The sequence below is a fragment of the Haemaphysalis longicornis genome, unplaced genomic scaffold (genome assembly GCF_048455015.1).
Source record: "Haemaphysalis longicornis isolate Haplotype H1 unplaced genomic scaffold, Haemaphysalis longicornis Haplotype H1 scaffold_7, whole genome shotgun sequence".
NCBI lineage: Eukaryota > Metazoa > Arthropoda > Arachnida > Ixodida > Ixodidae > Haemaphysalis > Haemaphysalis longicornis.
In genome coordinates, this window is record NW_027526422.1 from 12174633 (window position 1) to 12195276 (window position 20644).

At 48.3% G+C, this 20644-nt stretch overlaps 1 protein-coding gene across 1 annotated transcript in view; it reads left to right on the top strand.

Moving 5' to 3' along the window:
- The first annotated feature begins 12801 nt into the window (after nucleotides 1-12801).
- LOC144144528 (anoctamin-7-like) overlaps nucleotides 12802-20644 on the top strand; it is a 118153-nt gene continuing 110310 nt past the window's right edge. Inside the window, exon 1 of the mRNA XM_077676014.1 lies at nucleotides 12802-13068. The gene's annotated coding sequence lies outside the window, so the exon portion shown is untranslated. The remainder of the gene's footprint in view (nucleotides 13069-20644) is intronic.

A 20644-nucleotide genomic window follows, 5' to 3' on the forward strand; every position in this document is an offset into this window, starting at 1 on the left:
TGACTGGAGTGACTGAAGTGCAGCCTTCGAATCACAAAAGATAGCCTATCTGCGGCACGAACTTTGCTCGATGGTGCGAAGAGCGCAACGGATGGCCGTAAGTTCTGTAGCCGTGGAGTTTGTTTGATTGGCTAATTTGAATTGGCTGGACAGTGACATTTGTGGAATAATAACAGCGCCGGCAGAACCCGATGATGTTACCGAGCCATCAGTGTATACATGGGTTCGGTCATTGTATGTCTCGTGCAGGTATGTCAAAGTTAGCGGTAGCAGGGCTGGTATGGGAAGATCGCGTTTTTTCTTTACTCCTGGAATATCTAGGTACACTCAGGGCTGCATCACACACCACAGCGGAAGGAGCGATCGCATCGCTGGCGTATAGTTCGACGGAATGCTGGTGTTGTGGGAAGCTACTACCCTTGCGAACGACGCCCGCGGACGGGTCGCTGGTATTCCTGCGAGGTTATGATCAGGTAGACGGGCGAGGTGCCTGATAAGTGTCCTGAGTGTTTAAACTTCCACAAAGGTTGCCAAAGGGTGATTCCAAGCCAGCGCAACGGTTTCTGCTGTGGACGTACATCGTGGTAGGCCAAGACAGGTTCGCAGGGCCTGAGCTTATATACCCGGAAGTGACCGAGTAGTTGTGCGGCACGCTCCAGAAAGGACAGCAGCACTGTACTGTAGACAGCCCAAGAACAGCGGGTTGTATATGATGAGTTGGAGCACATGCACCACTGCAGAGAGCCTCTTCTTTATAAAGTTTACGTGAGCGCTCCAAGAAAGGCCTCTGTCGATAACTATGCCGAGAAACTTGTGATTTCACACATAAGACACCCTTTCGCCATTAATATACAAAGGGTACGCAATACATAGCCTTTCGTATGAACGGAAGCACGGCGCATTTGCTGCTGTATATTTCCAACCCTTGTCCGTTTAGATAGGAGGTCGTCAAGTCTGCGGCATTTTGCAGTCGGGCGCGCACATGCCGACGAGTCACGCCATCTGCCCAAACACACATATCGTCGGCGTATATCGATACGTGAACCCTTCTTGGAAGACAAGAAGTCAGGCCAATTAGCGTAAGGTTGAACAGTGTAGGGTTCAGGACGCCTCCATGAGGAACACCACGGTGAGTATAGTGAGCTGATGTCGGCCCATCTGCAGTCATAACAAAGAATGACCTTCCTGTTAGGTAGTTCCGTATCCACTGGTAGAGCGGGCCACCGAGCGCCACAGCCTGTAGTACTTTAAAAATCGCATCGTGCTCCACGTTATGATAGGCCCGTTTAACGTCGAGGAACAACGCAGCACATATGCGCTTCGTACTTTTCCGCTGCTGTACAAAAGTCAGCAAATCAATAACACAGTCAATGGATGAGCGTCCACGACGGAATCCAGACATGACATCAGGGTAGACATTGTAATGCTCCAGGAACCACTCCAGACGTGCAAGAATGATTCGCTCCATCAGCTTTCCAACGCAACTCGCAAGTGCAATTGGTCGGTATGCCATTGGATCCAGCAGATTTTCCGGGCTTCAGGAGCGGAACGAGGCAGCTGGACTTCCATTTTTGAGGAACGGAACCATCACACCACAGGTCGTTGAAATATTCCAACAAGGCTTGTCGGGCATCCTTACCAAGGTGACGCAGAGCAGCATATGTGACTCCATCAGGCTCAGGAAACGAAGATAGCTTGCGCGCAGCCAATGCCGCCTGGAGTTCTTCCATGCAGAATGGGACGTCCATCCTTGAATCCCGTGATGCAGGGATGTCACTGGTGAGCAGTAGTCCAGAAGGTCCTGTTCCACTGGCTATCCTCACGCAGAAGTCCTCGGCCACTTCGAGCTCTCGGCGGTTCTGGTGAATAGCCAGGGCCTTAAATTGGGAGCGCTGCTGTACGGGAGTCATTGGCCCTTGCACAGTTTTCCATATCCTCGATAAAGGCTTGCGAGGGTCGAGCGAGTCACAAAAAGATTTCCAACGTTGTGCTTGCACTTGGTCAATGCGTCGCTGGATCTTCTTTTGCGTTCGTGTGAAATTCTCAAATCTTCCAGACATTTCCTTCGCCGGTATCTGCGTTCGGCGCGGCGACGAACAGCACGAAGGCGCTCCAGCTCCATGTCAAACTCGGTCACTTTGGGAGACAGCCGGACGGAACGCTTGCAGGCTTGGAGTGTGCTTCCAATGGCGGACTCTAGATTTTCAAGGTCATCGCTCCGGCAAATTTCTTCCATTCTTGATTTGAACTTGGCCCAATCGGTTACCCGAATAACATTAGGATCGAAGGAACTTCCTAAGCCATTTATCTTTAAATAGGTCGGAATGTGGCCCCTTCCACGAGTTTCTATGTCTGGTAATTACTGTACACGACCCGATAAACATCGTGACACAAACGTCAAGTCTGAACAACCGCCATAGTTCGTTCCACGTAAATAAGCGGGGCTTCCGTCGTTTAGTAGGCACAACCCATGGTCTGAGGAAAAAGCTACTAGGCTCCGACCTCGCATGTTGGTGTTTGGGCTTCCCCAAAGCATGTGGTGTGCATTGAAATCACCGGTAATTACCCATGGACCCGTTGTTGTGCTTAGTATGTCATCCAGCATCTTTCGTTGAAAGCGAGATGTCGGGTGTATGTATGCACCCACAAGAGTGAAAGTGAGCTGGCGCTTTCTGATGGTGAGACAGTCGTACTCATTGCATCTATAAGGTTGCACAAAATGGTGAACGTAGGACAGTTCACGCCTGGTGAAGACAGCGACTTTGCTGGCTGATAAAAAAAGTTCATAGCCAGATATCTGAATAGGTTTGGATACGTTCGGTTCACAGATGACTAGTATAGGAATAGATTTCATAAAGACAAACTGCCGAAGATCAGAAATACGCGACATTAGTCCTCTGGCGTTGCACTGAAAAATGGAAGCCCCTTTGATATCCGTACTCAATAAACGTACGTTCGACATGGTCCTTGCTTATCCGAGGCTTGCAAGTACTGGATCCAGGGCCTCTCTGAAGTGCACTCAACGCAGATGGTGTATTCAGACTGGTGAGCAATGTGCGAAAGGCATTCATGCGGGACCTCAGGACCGCGACGACTTGCCGATCTGAAAGACGTAGCCGGGGCGGGAGATCTCGTGACTGTCATCAGCACTGAGCGTTGGGGCTCAGAAGGAGGTACAATCGGTGACAGTGGGGGCCACGCGTCGATCGGCGAAGTTTGTTGTACCTCGTTGCGACACCTCGGCGAATCCTGCGGGGCCGGAGGCGGCGGAGGCAGCGGAGGTGGCGGCCGCCGCGGGGGTAGCGGTGGTGGAAGTACTTGTTGCACTAGTGGCGGAGCCGCTTGCGTAGAAGCGTACGATAGAGAATGGCCAGCCTTCTTTGAAGACCTCCGGCGTCGAGTCTGGCGACGCCGCCGCTGTCGTACCGTCGCGGCAGCCTCTTTGTGCGTGGAGTGGTCCCTCACCATCTGCTTCAAGACAGTGGACACTTCTTCGATGAGGCATCATGAGGTCCCTCGCAGTTGGCGCACTTCAGGGTATCTTCACTGCAGTCGCTAGCCTTGTGGGGTCTAGCGCATTTGGGACATACAGTGGCGCTGCCGCAGACTGCAGCGACATGGCCAATCTTCATGCACTTGTAGCACTGGAGGGGTTTCGGAACATAAGGTCAGACACGCTGACGGAAATGACCCACCTTAACATGGGCGGGGAGGCTGTCGCCCCTGAAAACAATCTTCAGGCACCTTGACGTACCAATGCGGCTTATTTGTCTGATGACAATACCTTCATCCGCAGGTTTGATCAGTATTGGTAGGTCCTTCTGCGGGATAGACGTATAGATGTCATAAATGGCGCCTATCGTCGTGTCTCCATACGGGGTGGCATGGGCTCGCACTTTTATGTCGTGCAGTGACGTAATCTTCCGCTTAACCTGCAGTGCACTCCGATGCTCCACGTCGATGGCCAAGATGTTCCGCCGGGAATTTATCCTCACGTCCTTGACCTCACCTGGCACAGTAGCTTCGAGGAATGCGGAGACTGCTTGCTTGTTGAGCAGCCTCAAGTTGTCCGTCTTGGTCTCTGGTACGAACAGTATCGTGTGCACAGGGTGCTTCGGCACGGGCTTCACAGTCGAGGTGCTCGATCGCGAAGAAGCCTTGAGGAGCCTTCTTCCCCAGGTACAGCTGAAACTCATCGTCGGAGTCCTCGTCAAGGGGGTGCCGAGTAGAGCTCGGTGTCCTCGCTGTCCGCGTCAGCTGGGAGGCTGGCGCGCTTCCTAGAGGAGCTGCCCGCCTGCGGATCGAGGTCGCACGGCTCCCCCGGGGGATCCCCGTCCATCACCTCTCAAACAAAAGCGGTGTCCTGCAGGTTGAGCGTGAAAAAAGCGCAAAATATCACAGACGAAACAAGCAGCGTCCCACAAGAGGCACTTCGTCGTCTTAACATTGTGAGAACATGTTTAAATTCTAAAATGACTTCAGATATAACAAACATGAAGTCAGAATTTGGTTCATAGGAAGGACACAATGACCCGCTTGGCACTGGTAAACAGTGGGCACTTGCTGCTCCATATATCAGTTGAACAAGAAAGCTGCCTTGATGAGCCTGATTTATGGTTTAAGTGAAGACAATAACGCAAAGTTTGTATTGCTGTCATTTGTTATAAGAACGAAATTGCACAATTTCGCTCACCTGTCACTGGCCCATTGAGCCGCCGGGCTCGATGCGAGTTGACAAGCTAAACAAGACTTTTTTTAGCACACAGAAGTACGTGCTGCCATCTCTTTCTAATATTTCAACGTCCATGAACCGTTGTCTCTCAACAGATGGTGCTAAATTTCAGTTGTTGCTCCTGAGCACCACTGGGCCTCAAAGGGTTAAGCTCTTGAATAGTCTGAAAGCAGTCATTGAGGAAACTAATGTTTGATGAGATAGGTTGAGGGACATCCTAACTAATGAAGTGAGAGCGCATATGATGGCAAGTAATTCAGATTTTAATGGACAGTTAAACTGTGAAACAGCGCTTAGAACGAGGACAGCGAGAGAAGACACCGTCATTGGCGCTGACTGAGCAATATTTTATTGCTTGGGGAAATATAAAGGAAAAATACAATGACGTCACACTCGTGCATGAAAAAGAAAAAGAAACACAAACAAATGTACAAAGTACAGGCGCATCTGCTATGCCATGACAGCTCAAATTACATGTTCAAGTACGCAAGTTATTTCTGATACAAGGCTACGGACGGGGTCCTCACGCAATCTTCGCCACGCTGGGTTATCTCCCACGCCTCGTAGATTTCGCGTGCGCGTGTGTCACGAAACTTCTTGAGCACCTTAGTGTCTTCCAAACGCGGGGAGCACTTACAGGCCTTGCAGTGCATTGCCAAGTTGCTTCCTGTGCCGGTTTTAAGGGAGTACGCATGCTCCCTTAGGCGCTCGTTCAGGCAACGCCCGGTCTGCCCCACATATACACGACCACATGCGAGGGGCACCTCGTACACGACGCTGTCACGGCAAGCCACGAAGCGCTTCGCGTGCTTCGTCATGCATCGCACCTTCGAGCGCCCAGGCGAGTTGACCTTTGCACACTAAGTTCAAAGTTTGTTGGGGGCCGAGAACATGTTCCGCACACCTGCTTTTTCCGCCACCTTTTTATCCGGGGGGATACCTTTTGGATGTATGGTATGACACTTAGGGGCTTCTTCCGCACATCTTCTTGAGTCTCGTGGATCGAGCGGACTTTGTTCAGGAGTGCTTCAACAATTCCAAGGACCAAGGCATGTGGGTAGCCTGCCGACCGCAACCGCTCCACTTGCGTGTCCAGGCTGCACTCCATTCCGTGAGGACACGACCGAACCACAGCGTTCAACAGTGCGGAGGGGCGATTCCACGTTTCGTAAGCTTGTAATGGGCCGAGGAATATTGCAACATCACTTTTTTGGTTCTAGGGGCGTACCTCCAGCATATGCGACAAACTTGCCACGACAGCAGTAGGTCAAGAAAACGCATAGAGCCTTCTTTGGGAACCTCCTTGGTGAGCTCCAGGGGCTTGAGGGCGTACACAAATACACTCGCTTACACAATACACAAATACACAAATAATCGCTCGCTTGGCACTCTCCCCTTGGTACGCTTGGTACACACACGGATTACGTGCCGCAGCGAGGGGCTTTGTGCGAGGCCAGCAAATGTGACTATAAGACGCAGCTGCAGCGTGGCCACTGTCACCCCTGAAGAAGAAGCCGAGCCGGCTTCGAAACGTCGGGTTTTTTGCTTTTTTGCATTGTATTGGTTGGAGCCTAATTAAATCTCAGTTCAGTAACTTCCAAACCAGACAGAAGTCTGTCGAAATGTTCACTTTCAAGTCTATCAGCCAAGGCTTTGGCCATGACACCATGCAGCTCGTCAAGCGCTACATACGCATCAAGGAAGGAATCTCCGTCTTCAAAACTCATCTTGACTTCAACCGCACCTGCAAAGAAAGGAAAGTCGTCCCTGAGAGCCTGCGCCTGAAACGGCCCGTGTCGACCCCCGAGGGCCTGAATATCATCACTAAAGCCGAACATCGACTCGTCAATGCCGGCCTCCACGAATGCAACGCCGCCATCAGGAAGAAAGAACTGGACCTGTTCTTTGCCAAGCGCCAACTGGAGCACCGCATCCCCGGACTGATGGCCTCCGTCGACGAGTTTGCTGACAGCGTGGCGGCATCGACTGCGGACAAGCACCGGATCACGCAAGATAAGAAACTTTCTTGTTTGTCGATAAGGCCCTCGCCCCAAATTGCCCAAGATCAAGGTTTTGTGACCAACCTGTCATCCCGCACTCTCACTCAAGAGCAAACTTGTGTTCTGGCCAAAGGACACAGCTACAATGTGGCTACGAGCCCCCCCCTTGCAAAGGTCGTTGCCGCGGTAGAGGAAGCCGTTCAACAAGTACAGCCGCACGCCCGAGATGAAATAAGACTTAAATCGATGGGCCTCCTATCGAAATTTCCGCTTAAAATGGGAAAAAATTTGACCGCAGAGGAAAACCGAGCACTCCAGGAACTTCGAAAAGACGAAAGCATTGTCATCCTACCTGCCGACAAGGGCAACTCGACGGTGGTGTTAGACCGTCAGGACTACGACCGGAAGGTTTCGGCTCTCTTGGACGGAGACGCGTATACGAAGTTAAAGAGGGATCCTACAAACCAAACGCAGACGCAGCTGAACAAGTTACTCGCGGCGATTTTCAAGAACCACCCGGAACAAAAAATTCTATACATTCGCTTGATCTGTCGAAACGGCTCCGAACCTAGTTTCTACGGATTACCGAAGATCCACAAACCTGGCGCCCCCCTTCGCCCAATCGTAGACTTCACATCATCCCCGTGCCGAGCCCTTTCAAATTTCCTGCACCGCATCCTCGCCCCCCTCGCCGGGAAGACCGCGACTCATGTACGCAACTCCAGACACTTCGTGCAACTTGCGTCACAGGTGTGCATTGACGAAGACGAGAGCCTGGTCTCGTTCGACGTCGTGTCATTGTTCACTAGTGTTCCTGTACCGCTGGCTGTATCCGCGGCCCGAACTGCCCTCGACAATGACGCAACCCTAAAAGAAAGGACGCCGCTCACTGCCGACGAGATATGCCGCCTACTCGAGTTCTGCTTGGCCAGCACATATTTTTCGCATAATGGGCAAATTTTCAAACAACAAACTGGAACCGCAATGGGGGCCGCCATCTCTGTAACAATGGCGAACTTGACGATGGAACACGTGGAAGGGAAGGCTTTGAGCTCCTTCCGGCCCAAACCAAAACTTTTTCTTCGGTATGTAGACGACTGCTTCTGCATAGTGAAGACCTCCGCAGTTGACAGCCTGAAAAAACGCCTACATTCAGTTCATCCCGCCATCCAGTTCACGGTTGAATGTGAACGAGACGGCTCCATTCCCTATCTTGACGCCCAAGTGACAAGAGGAGGCAGGGGCCTGGTGTTCTCCGTTCACAGGAAGCCTACGCACACCGGCCGCTACCTTCATTTTAATTCGGCCCACCCCGCTAACCACAAAGCCTCAGTTGTGTCGTCTTTAATTAACAGAGCTGATGCAATTTGCTCGTCCGAATCAGAACGTAAGAAAGAAGTAAGCCTTGTATTTGCGGACCTCAAGAAAAACGGCTACCCGAAAAAGTTCATTCACTCCGTGACCCGCCGCAAAGAGCAGAAGAGGGTGACAAACTCTCTAAGAACTTCAACCGCCGGACCCCTGAAACGCGTGCCGGTGCCGTATATCCCAGGAACAAGCGAGGCCTTGGCCCGCATTTTCAAAGGGGTAGGAGTACAAATAGCCCACAAGCCTTCGACAACTATAGGCCGCTTAATCCCCCGCCCCAAAGACCGGCTGACAATAGAGAACGCACCCGGGGTCGTCTACCGCATCCCGTGCGCGGGGTGCAACGCCTCGTACATCGGTGAGACCAAAAACCTGCCGGAGAGGATTAGACAACACAAGAACGACGTCCGGAAACAAAATAGAGTCCGCAGCGCAGTCGCCGAACACTGCGAAGTGGCCGACCACAAAATTGACTTCTCCGGAACGGCCATCCTCGAAAGGGAAACGAACTGGAGGAAGCGGCTTTTCCTCGAATCGTGGCATATTCAACGCACACCTGGGAATGTTAATCGCGCGCTTGGCACTCTCCCCTCGGTGTACACACACGGATTACGTGCCGCAGCGAGGGGCTTTGTGCGAGGCCAGCAAATGTGACTATAAGACGCAGCTGCAGCGTGGCCACTGTCACCCCTGAAGAAGAAGCCCAGCCGGCTTCGAAACGTCGGGTTTTTTGCTTTTTTGCATTGTATTGGTTGGAGCCTAATTAAATCTCAGTTCACAAATACACTAAAAAGTTCATTCACGCGTTCGGACATAGTATCCGGCGTAGCCTCAAAAAGGACAAGAAGATCGTCCACGTATCGGAAGACTTGCACCACACCCAAGCCGCGTAGAGATGCCTGAAGTGTCCTGTCAAACGCGGCGAGGAGGAGATCACTGAGGACCGGAGCCAAGGAGGATCCAATGCAGACGCCGCTCTTTTGCAGGTAGAGTCGATCATTGTAGGCCACGAACGTGGAGTCGAGGTAGAACACCAAGGTGTCCAGGAACGTGTCCACGCTGATGCCGCACTCAGTCTGGGACTTCACATTGCCGAAATTGTCTATGGCGTCAGTGACAGCATCGAGCAGTAGATCACGAGGCATGCTTTAGTATAGGTCCTTGATGTCTACCGAAAAGACACTCAAGTAATCTGAAGGCTGCGCCTCCAGGAACGTGAAAACATCTTCCGAGCTACGCACGAGAAACGGGTCATCGATGATGTGCTTGGAAAGGAACACCTGCAGGAACCGACCCGATATCTCCAGGTAAACAAGAGTCTTGGAGCTTTCGGAGTACGGAGTGATATGTTGTACCTTGGGGCCAGTTTTGAGGGAAAATTTCGTGTAACACCCACTCGGGCACATTGGCCAACACAGCACTCTGTGCATGTGCTGATATGTGGCTATGTTGCTGTGTATGTCAGTAGCCAAAATAGCCCTCATTCCAGTGCCCCTGTAACTTTGTCTGTCTCTTGGCCCCTCCCGACCAGCCTGCGCTGGTCTTCCAGGGTCAAGCTGGACACAACTCGGCTTCCCACTGTTCTGACATTACATTGGCGTTTACGGGTGCTGTGTCTTCGGGGTAGCCCCACATGACCTGGTAAAGGGTTTTCGAAGCCTCAGTGTAAGAAACAGCCCCTTTTTTTCAGAAAATATATACGACCTACCGCAATTTCCCGTTTGGTTTCATTGGCTTTCTTGACTGCCTACCCTTATGTATATATATATATATATATATATATATATATATATATATATATATATATATATATATATATATATATATATATAAATTCAAATGATACATGTTTCTTGGACACCTGCAAATATGAACAAAAAAAAAAAACAGTAGCGGTCGTAACGACCGCTACTGTTATTCTGACGAAGGCCGAAACGTTAACGTCAGTAAACCTTTATTTTTTTAATTTTTTTCTCATGTGCCTCTGTCTTTACTGACCTTATTTTCTCGCACTCTTTGTGAGTTTTCATGCTCCCAGACTATATATATATATATATATAAATACCACGTGACGTGCCGGCGCGCGTCTTGATAACAGCGCTTCCAAACGTTGCGCGCACAAACTACCATCGGCGCTCCGCCGTTTAAAAAGTGACAGCGAAGATGACGAGCCTGTTGATTCTGGCTGAACAAGCGATAACCGCGGCGTCTGCTAATCGCTATTGGCGGTCTGCCGCGAGAGAAGCACATCGCTGGCGCAAATGGCACAGCCAACGACTACGTTGCTGCCCTGCCGCCTTTTAAGCGGAGGCTTGCCTGTGGTAGTTCGTGAGCGCAACGTATGGAAGCACTGTTATCAAGACGCGCGAGCCGGCACGTCACGTGGTATTTTTTTTGTATTTCGCGGGCATATTCAATACGCTGAAAAACAATAATACCTAATGAATATAATGACAGAAAGTGTTTATTCTGAGGTTTTGAATACCGCTCTACAACTTTCTAATTGGGATTTTTTGCCTAGCTTCGTTGGTTCGAAAGTTAGCTAATTAAAATTGGCTAATTACCTAATTAGGCCACATACAAAAAATATCGTGAGAAACTACATAGGAAAGGTAGCAACATGCATTTGGTTGCGTGGTCTTAGATTGCATGGAAATATTTTTAAACTCTGGCTAAAGTTAGGTGAAACACCCTGTATATGACTTCTTTCACTATTTTTATACTGGCCCATCGAACCTCATGATCTCTCTCTCTCTCTCTCTCTCTCTCTCTCTCTATATATATATATATATATATATATATATATATATATATATATATATATATATATATATATATATATATATATTGCCGCGAACCATACATTGGGTTTGTTTATTTGTGTTTTGCTTTTACCGCCCGGCTGCGCCGGTCTGTGTTATCTCTGCGCCAAGGGAAGCGCGTGTTCCATTCTTTCTGTGCCGCATGTGTTATCTGTTGTGATAGGGAGAGCATTCCGATCTAACGTGAACAGCCCAGAATAATCTTCTTGGATCTACTATGTTCTCGATGCGAATCGACGTTTCGAGAACCACGCGCGCCAAAAGATAAAAAGCCTGCAGTGCGGACGCCGGGGAATTCGATTCGACGACACTCGCCTGTGCAAGTCACTTTGTTGACCGCTGCTTCGCCGCCTCTGTATTCTTTTGAGTTGTTAGGGGAGCACAAGTTCGCTCCAATAAACGTGTTTCTCATTCAACACCACTGCATCGTCCTTGTCTTCGTGACAATATATATATATATATATGAATAAGTTCCGGGATCCGGTTTCAAAAATACACGAGAGGGTAGACACCCGTATGAAAACGATGATTGAACTAACGTTTCGACCGGGGTCCGGTCTTCGTCAGAGTAAGACGAATACCGGACCCCGGTCGAAACGTTGGTTCAATCACCGTTGTCATACGTGTGTCTACCCTCTCGTGTGTGTATATATATATATATATATACATATATATATATATATATATATATATATATATATATATATATATATATATATATATATATATATATATATATATATATATATATATATATATATATATATATATATATATACATATATATATATATATATTGAAGCGTGGTTTATTGGTCCACTAACGAGCAGTTAGAGCTGCGTAGAAGCCGAGGTTCTACGTGCTAAGCAAGCAAGGTCCGACGCGATACAGGATCGGCCCGTGCGCCAAGCGCTTCTTCTGCCTTCTCGTCGTCGGGCGTGTACCACACCGAATATCCCCAACGGGGATATTCCTTGCATAGACCTTGCATAGACGACTGTCCTTGCATAGACGATAGTCCTTGCATAGAGGATAGTCCTTGCATAGACGACTGTGCCAATTGCTGATATCGCGTCCATAATCAACGCTTCAATATTATATATATATATATATATATATATATATATATATATATATATATATATATATATATATATATATATATATACAATACACTCTTCAGGATCACAATCCTCTCTCTTTTCATTTTCTGACATTACAAGCTTTACAAAGTGAGGAAAGCCCATCAATTTTTGTGGAGCTCTTTCTCTCGACTTTTTTCTGACTCATGTGCTAGACAATACATGCTGTGTCCAAGAACATCACTTTTCTTTTTGCGTATCAACGACGGCTTTTTCTTCTTTCTTTACACGGGCACCAAAAATTTATGAAAATTGTGGGCTGCGATTTCTTATAGCGCGTTTTGTTAATTTATTTGTAATCCCTCCCCTGCCCTGGCAACCCATTTTATAACAATAGCTTGCCCGTGGTAAACGTGCTGCTTTTGTTGTTCGGGAAACCGAATGTCAAATTCGTCAACCAGTGCTATTGAAGTTTTCGAAAGAGAAAAGCCAGCGCCGCCCACTCCACAAAGAGTGCCGCCAAGGTCGCACTTTCAAAAAGTTTAACTCAAAAGGTGAGTCACAGAGCGTTGGCTTGGAGAAGCCTTTCCGCAGGTGAGTTATTTATGCGCGACACTTTCGCCGAGCGCCGCTAGCAGCGTAACTACCCAAGCCGACCGCTTCCTCCTCGCACCCGACGCGAGCGTCTGGAGGAGCAGCGACTCCGACGGGAGAGACGAGCTCCGTCCCTCTCGACTCCGCTTCTGACAGCCGACTGCAGCGATGCTAGCGCGGCTTTCAAGCACCGGCGCTGTTCAGCTGCTGCAGCGCCATGCGTGGAGGAAAAATGTTCCCAACAGTGCCGGGGACGCGCAAAGATGGGGCTGTGGCGCCGTCAGCTGACCGCTGCCAGCGGCACCCAGCGCCGCGCAACGTGAAGCAAACGCCCGCGATCGAACTCCGTGACGTCAGGCGTGGTGTCGGGGCCCCGGGCCGCAGGCGGCAGCTATGGCTGCCGAAGGCTGACCACGCCACTCGCTTCTGCCGGACGGAATTCGGCGAGGAGCCGCACTACTAAGCCACAGGTAAGCGCGTGACTGGAGTATGGCTTCCCCGCAGTAGTCTCAAGCTAATGCATGCAGCCGAACCAGCAGGCCACGTGTTTGTGCGCGTCAGATCGTTGCGCACGACCACGGAAGCAGCAATTCATTGCTCCCACAACCATAACGAAACGATGTGAAAGCTGTTATTTTCGTTTTGTTTTAGAAAGCATGGCTGGTAGCCTTTAGAGCGGTGCTGCATTTAACTTCCACCTCCCTATTTGCGGGCTTGTAGCTGCGATGTTGGTCTGTGGAACTGTCAGTATGGTGCAGCGTTCCGCACGAGTCGATTTCAACGCGTACACATAAACACAAACATGTTAATCTGGTGGCCCTCGTTCTCCCGATTCTCATTCTCATTCTCACTGGTGGTCATGTTTTACGTGGCACTAAAACACGAGGGCCCGGTTACCGTGAGATACGAGTCATAAAATTTAAATATATTTATCACAAATTTGGATTATTTAAATTTGCATCAGATACCGCTTAGTGCCTCAGCATTCAAACGCACTAACATTGAAAGTTGACTAAATATTTTACGTATTTTGCCTTTTTAGTAACAAACTACCCGTAGACGCACGTTTGTTCAAGTTATATCTGCAATACGCGAGGGGCGTGTTTTCTGTAACTTGAAGTGCTTTACACGCAGAAAGTAACATGGAGATGGAAACAGGCCTTGTTGTTTCATACTAATCCCTACCTGCAGGAAGCAAAATTATGAGCTGTTTTCCAATTACAAGTTATAAAATAACAATCTCGCGTCCCTGTGGTTTGCTGCGCAAGCAAGGAGGGTCAACCAGAAGAGAGCTGCACGCCCACTCTAAAGCCCAGGACAGTGTTTAATTCCTACAAACTAGCATATACATGCACACTGGTTAAAGAAAACAAGCAAAATTCGTTTGTACCCGCTTATGACGCAAATGAACCAAAAGAGGCGTTATTGCGCTCGCAAAAGAATCTGCTTCAAATCGTCCCATAATTTTTCTCTTTTTTGGGATGTGTCCGGCGTCAAAAGAGGCCGGCCCAGCGGGGAAGTACAAATCGGAAAGGGGGTGGGCGAGAGGTCACAATTCTTGTTCGAAATTTCGGGGGTTTAACACGCTGGAGCTACACCCGAACTTTGAGCTGCGCCACTGGCTCCGCATTGATTTCGATCAACTGGGTTTTTTTAAGGCGCGTCGAAATTAAGGTGCGTCGCTTTACGCCTCCATCTCAAAAACGACCGGGGTCGAACCGGCGTCCTCGGGCTCAGCATGTATGTTTGCTTAATAAACTTGATGTGGGCTGAAAGCCTTTAAAGCCGCATAGCGCCGCCAGTGTTCGTGCCTAATACGACGACTGTGCACGGTTTTGCGTATCAATATATTGTCACGGTACACCTAGGCGGCCAATGCCCCATACTGCCATGGCTCATCACAGAAGACAACGAGAACGACGAAGAAGTGGCGGGGTCCCAGCGCACGCTGTTATCGACGCATTGTAAATTCTGTAAATAGATTGTTCCTCATCCTTCAACCATCGTTCGAGTCATTGGCTCTGCCGCCACGTTACATTTGGTAGGGGTGGGGGGTATTATGCGGCATTGGCCGCCTAGGTACACCGTGACAATATGGTTAATGCTTTGAGCGCTGGTTTCACAAAGAGATATAAACCGTAGAGAACACACTGTACCGCTTCTGCGCCGGTTTAAATGTCAAAATATAATGACGTCTTCAGATGAACCGTAAAGGTGGATGGGCATGAATAGCTAAGTTACAGCGCCGAAGTGAAAACAGGGAGCAGAGGACAACAGTACAAACTCCGACGACAAGCAACAGTTGTTTACTTTGGTGTATTTCTCCGCACAGAAAACGTGAACGCTTCAGCCTCGCGATGAACATTTATCGGCATGTTTACTTTTTTTTTCTTAAGAGCGTGGTTCATTACGTACTTCGCGATTATGAAAATAGTCTTGCACAGCTTCGTTCCAACCTGTTCGAGTTTCAGCTTTCGCCTGTTTACTTCCCTATCTAACCGTGCATGGGCAACAAAATTTAGAAAGCCAAATATTTACATTCGATGAGATAAGCTTTCAGTCTAGAGTGGAGAGAACATTTTTGAATGAACACCGAGATAATACTTTATTGTTTTTGAAGAGGGTCCTCAAGAAAGTTCAGTTGAATTACAGGGAATATTTCATGAGGCGGTTTGAAAACAGCGTATTCTGTCGTCACGCGCATGCCGTGTCTTCAATCAAGGGTCGAAAAAGGGCCGAAATTTCAGCTTCCTTTTGCGGACAAAACTTCAAATAATTTTGTCACATGTCTTAGGAAATTTTAACTTGCGGTGCAAACGAGTTCCAGAACGCAGCCCGGGAGTCAGGTAGACTTAGCATAAAAGGTAGAAAAAAATGAAGGTACTAATATTTGAGAAGAAAATATTATTGATTCTCTTTAACAACCATTGAAAATAACCAATTTCAGTCCCCACAAATCATGTTTCACCCGCCACACCGTGCCAAATATCATAACGGCTGAATCTTCGTACCTTCTTCATTAAATAACTTGTAGTTGTTGGCACAAAATTCAGACACATTTTTTTCTGACTTGCACAAGGACACAATAACCTACAGGAATGAACAATTCGGCGTATGCGCAACTTATTCAACGAAACAAAACCATTAAGACGCCGCTCGGCTGATGCGACGGTTTGGCGGAAGGAGGACAATGGGAAAAGACGGCGAAGTTGCAATCGCACCTGCTCGGAGGAATTTACCAACCAGCCTGGTCGGCAGCAGCCGCTAATCTGTGCCGCTGCTACCTCTTTAAATTGTACGTTTTCGAAATACGCATACCCTAATCTCTTATCAATACCTTCAAACGGCCCGGTTGATTTTAGCTACATGAATCCTGGTCCTACTCAAAACTGTGATAGTTCACATTATTTTGCGTCTTAACTCTTTTTTTTTGTGTGTGTGTGTGCCTTCAGGGGTCATCACCTGTAGTTATTTAACTTAGCCGTTGAGCTCAGTTAACTGCCGTTGAGCTAACACCTACAAGTGCATATCATGTTAACACTGCATACTACACTGCAGAACAATGCCGAATAAATACATGGCATTTGCCACCCTGTGCAAAAGGGTATCCGAAACTCATTCCCCTCCTTTCCCCCACCCCCACGACTTCCAATACGTTCTTGGATGAAACCAGCGAGAACTTCAACAAAGACGAAGGAAGTGGAACACACAAACAGCCGCTGCTTTAACAACTAAAGTTTAATATCAAGAAGGGTGAATACAAACACTCAATGCAAACAATAAAAAACTATAAGAAACACTTCGCATGTGCGAATCAAGTTTACAAAGGTCACGATGATAAGGCAACTAGGTATACACCGGCTACAGTCAAGGCCCACGCAGATATGCAGTCGCTTTGGGATGGAGATACGCGCTTGCTTGGCTGACACACTTGTCTCCTCTTTCTACTATGTGAAGTGCCTCCATAATTCCGCGGGGCGTTTGTTCACGGTGCCTAAATAAAATGCCTGTGGCAGGAGAATTAGGTTTTCAATCGCTGCAGCTCAGTACAATGCGAAGAAAGGTGGGATGGTAGAGGGCCCTTTAATGACAATTCATGCTCTCTCAAACGCACGTTGATACAACGGCCAGTTTGTCCAACATAAGTTCGGCCACAGGGTAAAGTAATGCTGCACACTAGTTGCACAACGCGATCACCGTGACCTTTGTAAACTTGTTTCGCTCATGCGCAGTGTTTTTATTGATTTCTATTGTTTGTGTTAAGTGTTTATATTCACCCTTCTTGATATTAAACCTCAGTTGTTAGACCAGCAGCTGTCCTTAGGTTCCGTTTCCTTCGTCTTTATTTAAGTTCGCGCTGGTTTCATCCAAGAATGTCTTTCCAACTAGCCCAGCTTGCAACCCTCCTTCCAATACGCCCCAGAAAGTAGCACCACCAAGCGCAGGACGCGTTCCATGCTGCTCCCACGTACAGAATCGTTCAATCCCCCAACCCTACTAGACCACCCGATGAAGTAACTTGGGATACGCATCTGACGCTGAATGGGCTTCTGCCTACAATATTGAAGAAGGCATCGATTGAATAGTATCGTTGAATGTTTTAATGACGCCATAAACTGCTTCTTTCGGCTGTGTCATTAGCAATTCCGGCCTAATCTTTCACGAAGCACTCAACTTTGAAGGAAAGTTGCGCCATCATGCTTGGTCTGGCTTCAATGCTTCAACTCTCTCCAAAGTCAATTCAGGACGCAGCTTTCGAACGGCTGGTGAACGACGAAATCTCGACTGTAGCTTCTCCAGAATGTTGTCTGGATGTCAGGCGATGCTGGTACGACAAGACGTGTGCGGTAGTATCAGAGACAGCTGGTCGAGTTAAATAGCTAGTTATGTAATATTTAACTGTGCAAGGGGACGAATACACGGGGACACATACTAGTGTAGTGTGTCCTCTCTTGGATTTATCACTTTGCTCAGTTATATTTTACATAATGTACGACTCGACAACGAGTGCGCTGTGGGTGAGACTGTAGATCACTTGCTGTGCGTCTGCAGCGAGCTCCCTCTCTCGTGTACGTCATGGAGGCAGTCTCGAACTTTGTCATTTTCTTGGGCCATGGGCCAATAGTGCTGATAGTACCTTAGGTACAAAAGTTCTGCTCCAGTTTCTACTAGAGACTGAACTGGTCAAATCTCTCTAGATCATAGAGCAAGTGTGTCACGTTATCTACTCTTTCGTACAGTGGCGTTCATATATTTATTTTTCTTGGGTTGATGTCGCTACTCTTTTTTTTTTTTTGCGTCGTTTACTTTTCATTTTGATTCAGCGTTTACATTAACGATTTTCTTTTCAATTGTTTTTTTTATGTCTGGACTCTGCTGGAAGCATTCTCTTGTTTTTCTTTTCTATTTTTTTAACGTTTCTTGTTTGTCTTCTTCCTACTGTACCCCTAATGCCTAATATTCACCACTCAACAACGTAGTCACCCCCCCTCTGGTGTAGCAAACCTTGTCCCTAGCAGGGCTGACCTCACCAGTTCAGATTAAAGAGCATTCTCTCTCTCTCTCTCTCTCTCTCTCTCTCTCTCTCTCTCTCTCTCTCTCTCTCTCTCTCTCTCTCTCTCTCGACAACGAACGAGCCTCGAACAACCCGATGATGAAGGTACACGCGCATTCAGTCGTACCATGCTTCGGTTGTTGCTTGCTTCTCCAGATACGCTAATCCTCCCCGATCCGTCTCTCCGTAACTTCCTGTTATGCTGCGTAGGCGAAGAGGGTGCCCCACATACGGCTTCCCTTGAGGAAGCCGTGAGGGGAGAGCCATAACTGAGACGCACTCAGGCCGTTTATTGCGCGCAGTGGTGGAAATATCGGCACATGATTCGCCCTCGGACGGAACTTGCCACTGGCGTCATGAAGAAAAAAAAATGTGTCTATGGCAAGGCGTGGGCGAGATACAGGCTATCGCCGCCACACACGAGCGCGGTTCATTTCCGCTTCCGGCGAAGCCTACTGTCTCGTAAGCGGGGCGACGAACAATGCGCAAGGAAGATCGAAAGGAACACGGACGAAAGCTCCCTCTATTGCGACGGTCGCCGGTCGGCCATAGTTCTTACGTGTGCGTTTGTCGACATTACGCAATCATCCGCTCGGTTGCTGTCCCGAGCCTCGTCCGAACTAAGGTGACAGATGCGTACGGCATAATGTGAAGGGACTCAACGAAAAAACGGAGCCACAATTTTGGGCAGGAAAAATCGAGATATTATCCAGCGAAGCGCTTTGATGGATATGCTACGGGGTTATAGCGGTATACAGCTCACACCGCAGGATTTTTTGGAGGCGAAGCCCCTTAGGGGCTCGGGCTGTCGGCGTCTCCTGTCGTCGTTATCGTTTCATGTAATCACGCTACACCGGGACACTCGTTTTCCAACGCCTCGCGCTAGAACGTTTCATCTTCGTGGCCAAGAACGCGTACTAAAAAACACACCGCGACATTGGTTTTCCAATGCCTCGCGCTAGAACGCTTCGTGCTTCAAAGACACGATACCTTTACAGAAAAGCTGTATACCTCTACCCCCGAACAGTATCATCTCCGTGGGCAAAAACGCCAAGGCCCTAAGAGTACACTTTTACACTGGATGCTTCGCCCCTGACCAGGTTTCACGTTAGTGGAGATGGCCCGTTTTTTTTTTTCTTTCGTGCGAGTCTCAAAGGCTCAAAATGATGCTCATCAAGGCGCTCGCGGACATGTCTCCTTGGAGTTTTCGTATATAGCTCTCCTAGCTAGGGGAATAGGGCGCATATGCAGTTCCATGATGGCTAACAGCGCAAAACTGGACGACGACACGACCGGGGAGGACACAAACAAGCGCTGACACTCAACTAAGTTTATTTAAAAAAAAACACACAAATACATACAGACATTGCGCCCGCGCAGAGCATGTGCGAAAAGAAAGAATGGAAAGAAGTACTCTTTCTGTTGATATGGCAGGTACACATTATAAAAAAAGCTTCCAACCTATCCCAACATATGAAATATTTTTTTGGTGCCTAAATAAAGTTGCATTTCTCTATAGTATACAGGTTTTAATTTCCGCCCACAACTAGTTCGGCAGATTAGGCGCAAAAGGCGACCGCTACATAAAGAAAAAAATTGTAGTAGATCTCTCTTTGATAGGAACCGGTAAAACACGAAAGTGAAAGAGGCGTTCACATGAGCAGTTGAATGTTAAAGGAACCTCCTTCATGTGCGAAGGGCTCGTGAGCCTGACCCCGCAAGACGGAGTGACGCCGATTCGCAAAAAACAAAAAAATAACCGGTTAATTCCGGGACAACAAAACCAAAAATGACATGCACAGAAACAGCAGCTTTAAAAACATAACGGCCATGGGAAGAACGCGACAGCGGAGGGTGCCTCAATTCACGCTCCTCCTCCGTACACGAAGGCGCAGGCATCGAGGCGCCTACTGTCGGCGCTCATTAGCGTCATGATGCGCTACTTCACTTCGCCTCTCTTAGACGGCAGCACCATCTCAATGAATCATAGGAAACATAGTTTCTTACAATATACTTACCAAGAAACGTGATTAGGAGAGGACAGCGCGGTTTACACACGGACACAGGGAAGAGTACTTGACACACACGAGCGCTGAACCAACAGTTTTAATGAACAAAGACACACCTATATATACGCACAGTAGTCACGCTTATCTGGGTTTTTATACACGGCGCATGCGCAGAAAGTCCAATTTTTTTGTAGTAAGGGCTAGTGACGGTGAACGAACGCATGCTCGCCCAAGCCTGTGGATTAATTCAGCTTCAATAATCTCCCGTGTGATACGGTCTGAGCACTTCTTTACGACAGCAGTTCTATCAAGGAACGGCACACATCCGCACGTGTGGCAGTGCTGCGCTAAATATCCATCGATCACTTTCTTTTTCTTATCGAGTGCGTTGTTTACCTTATTTGCATGTTCCCTTAACCTGTCGTTCAGACATCTTCCGGTTTGCCCTACGTAAAATCTGTTTCAGCGGAGTGGAATTTTGTA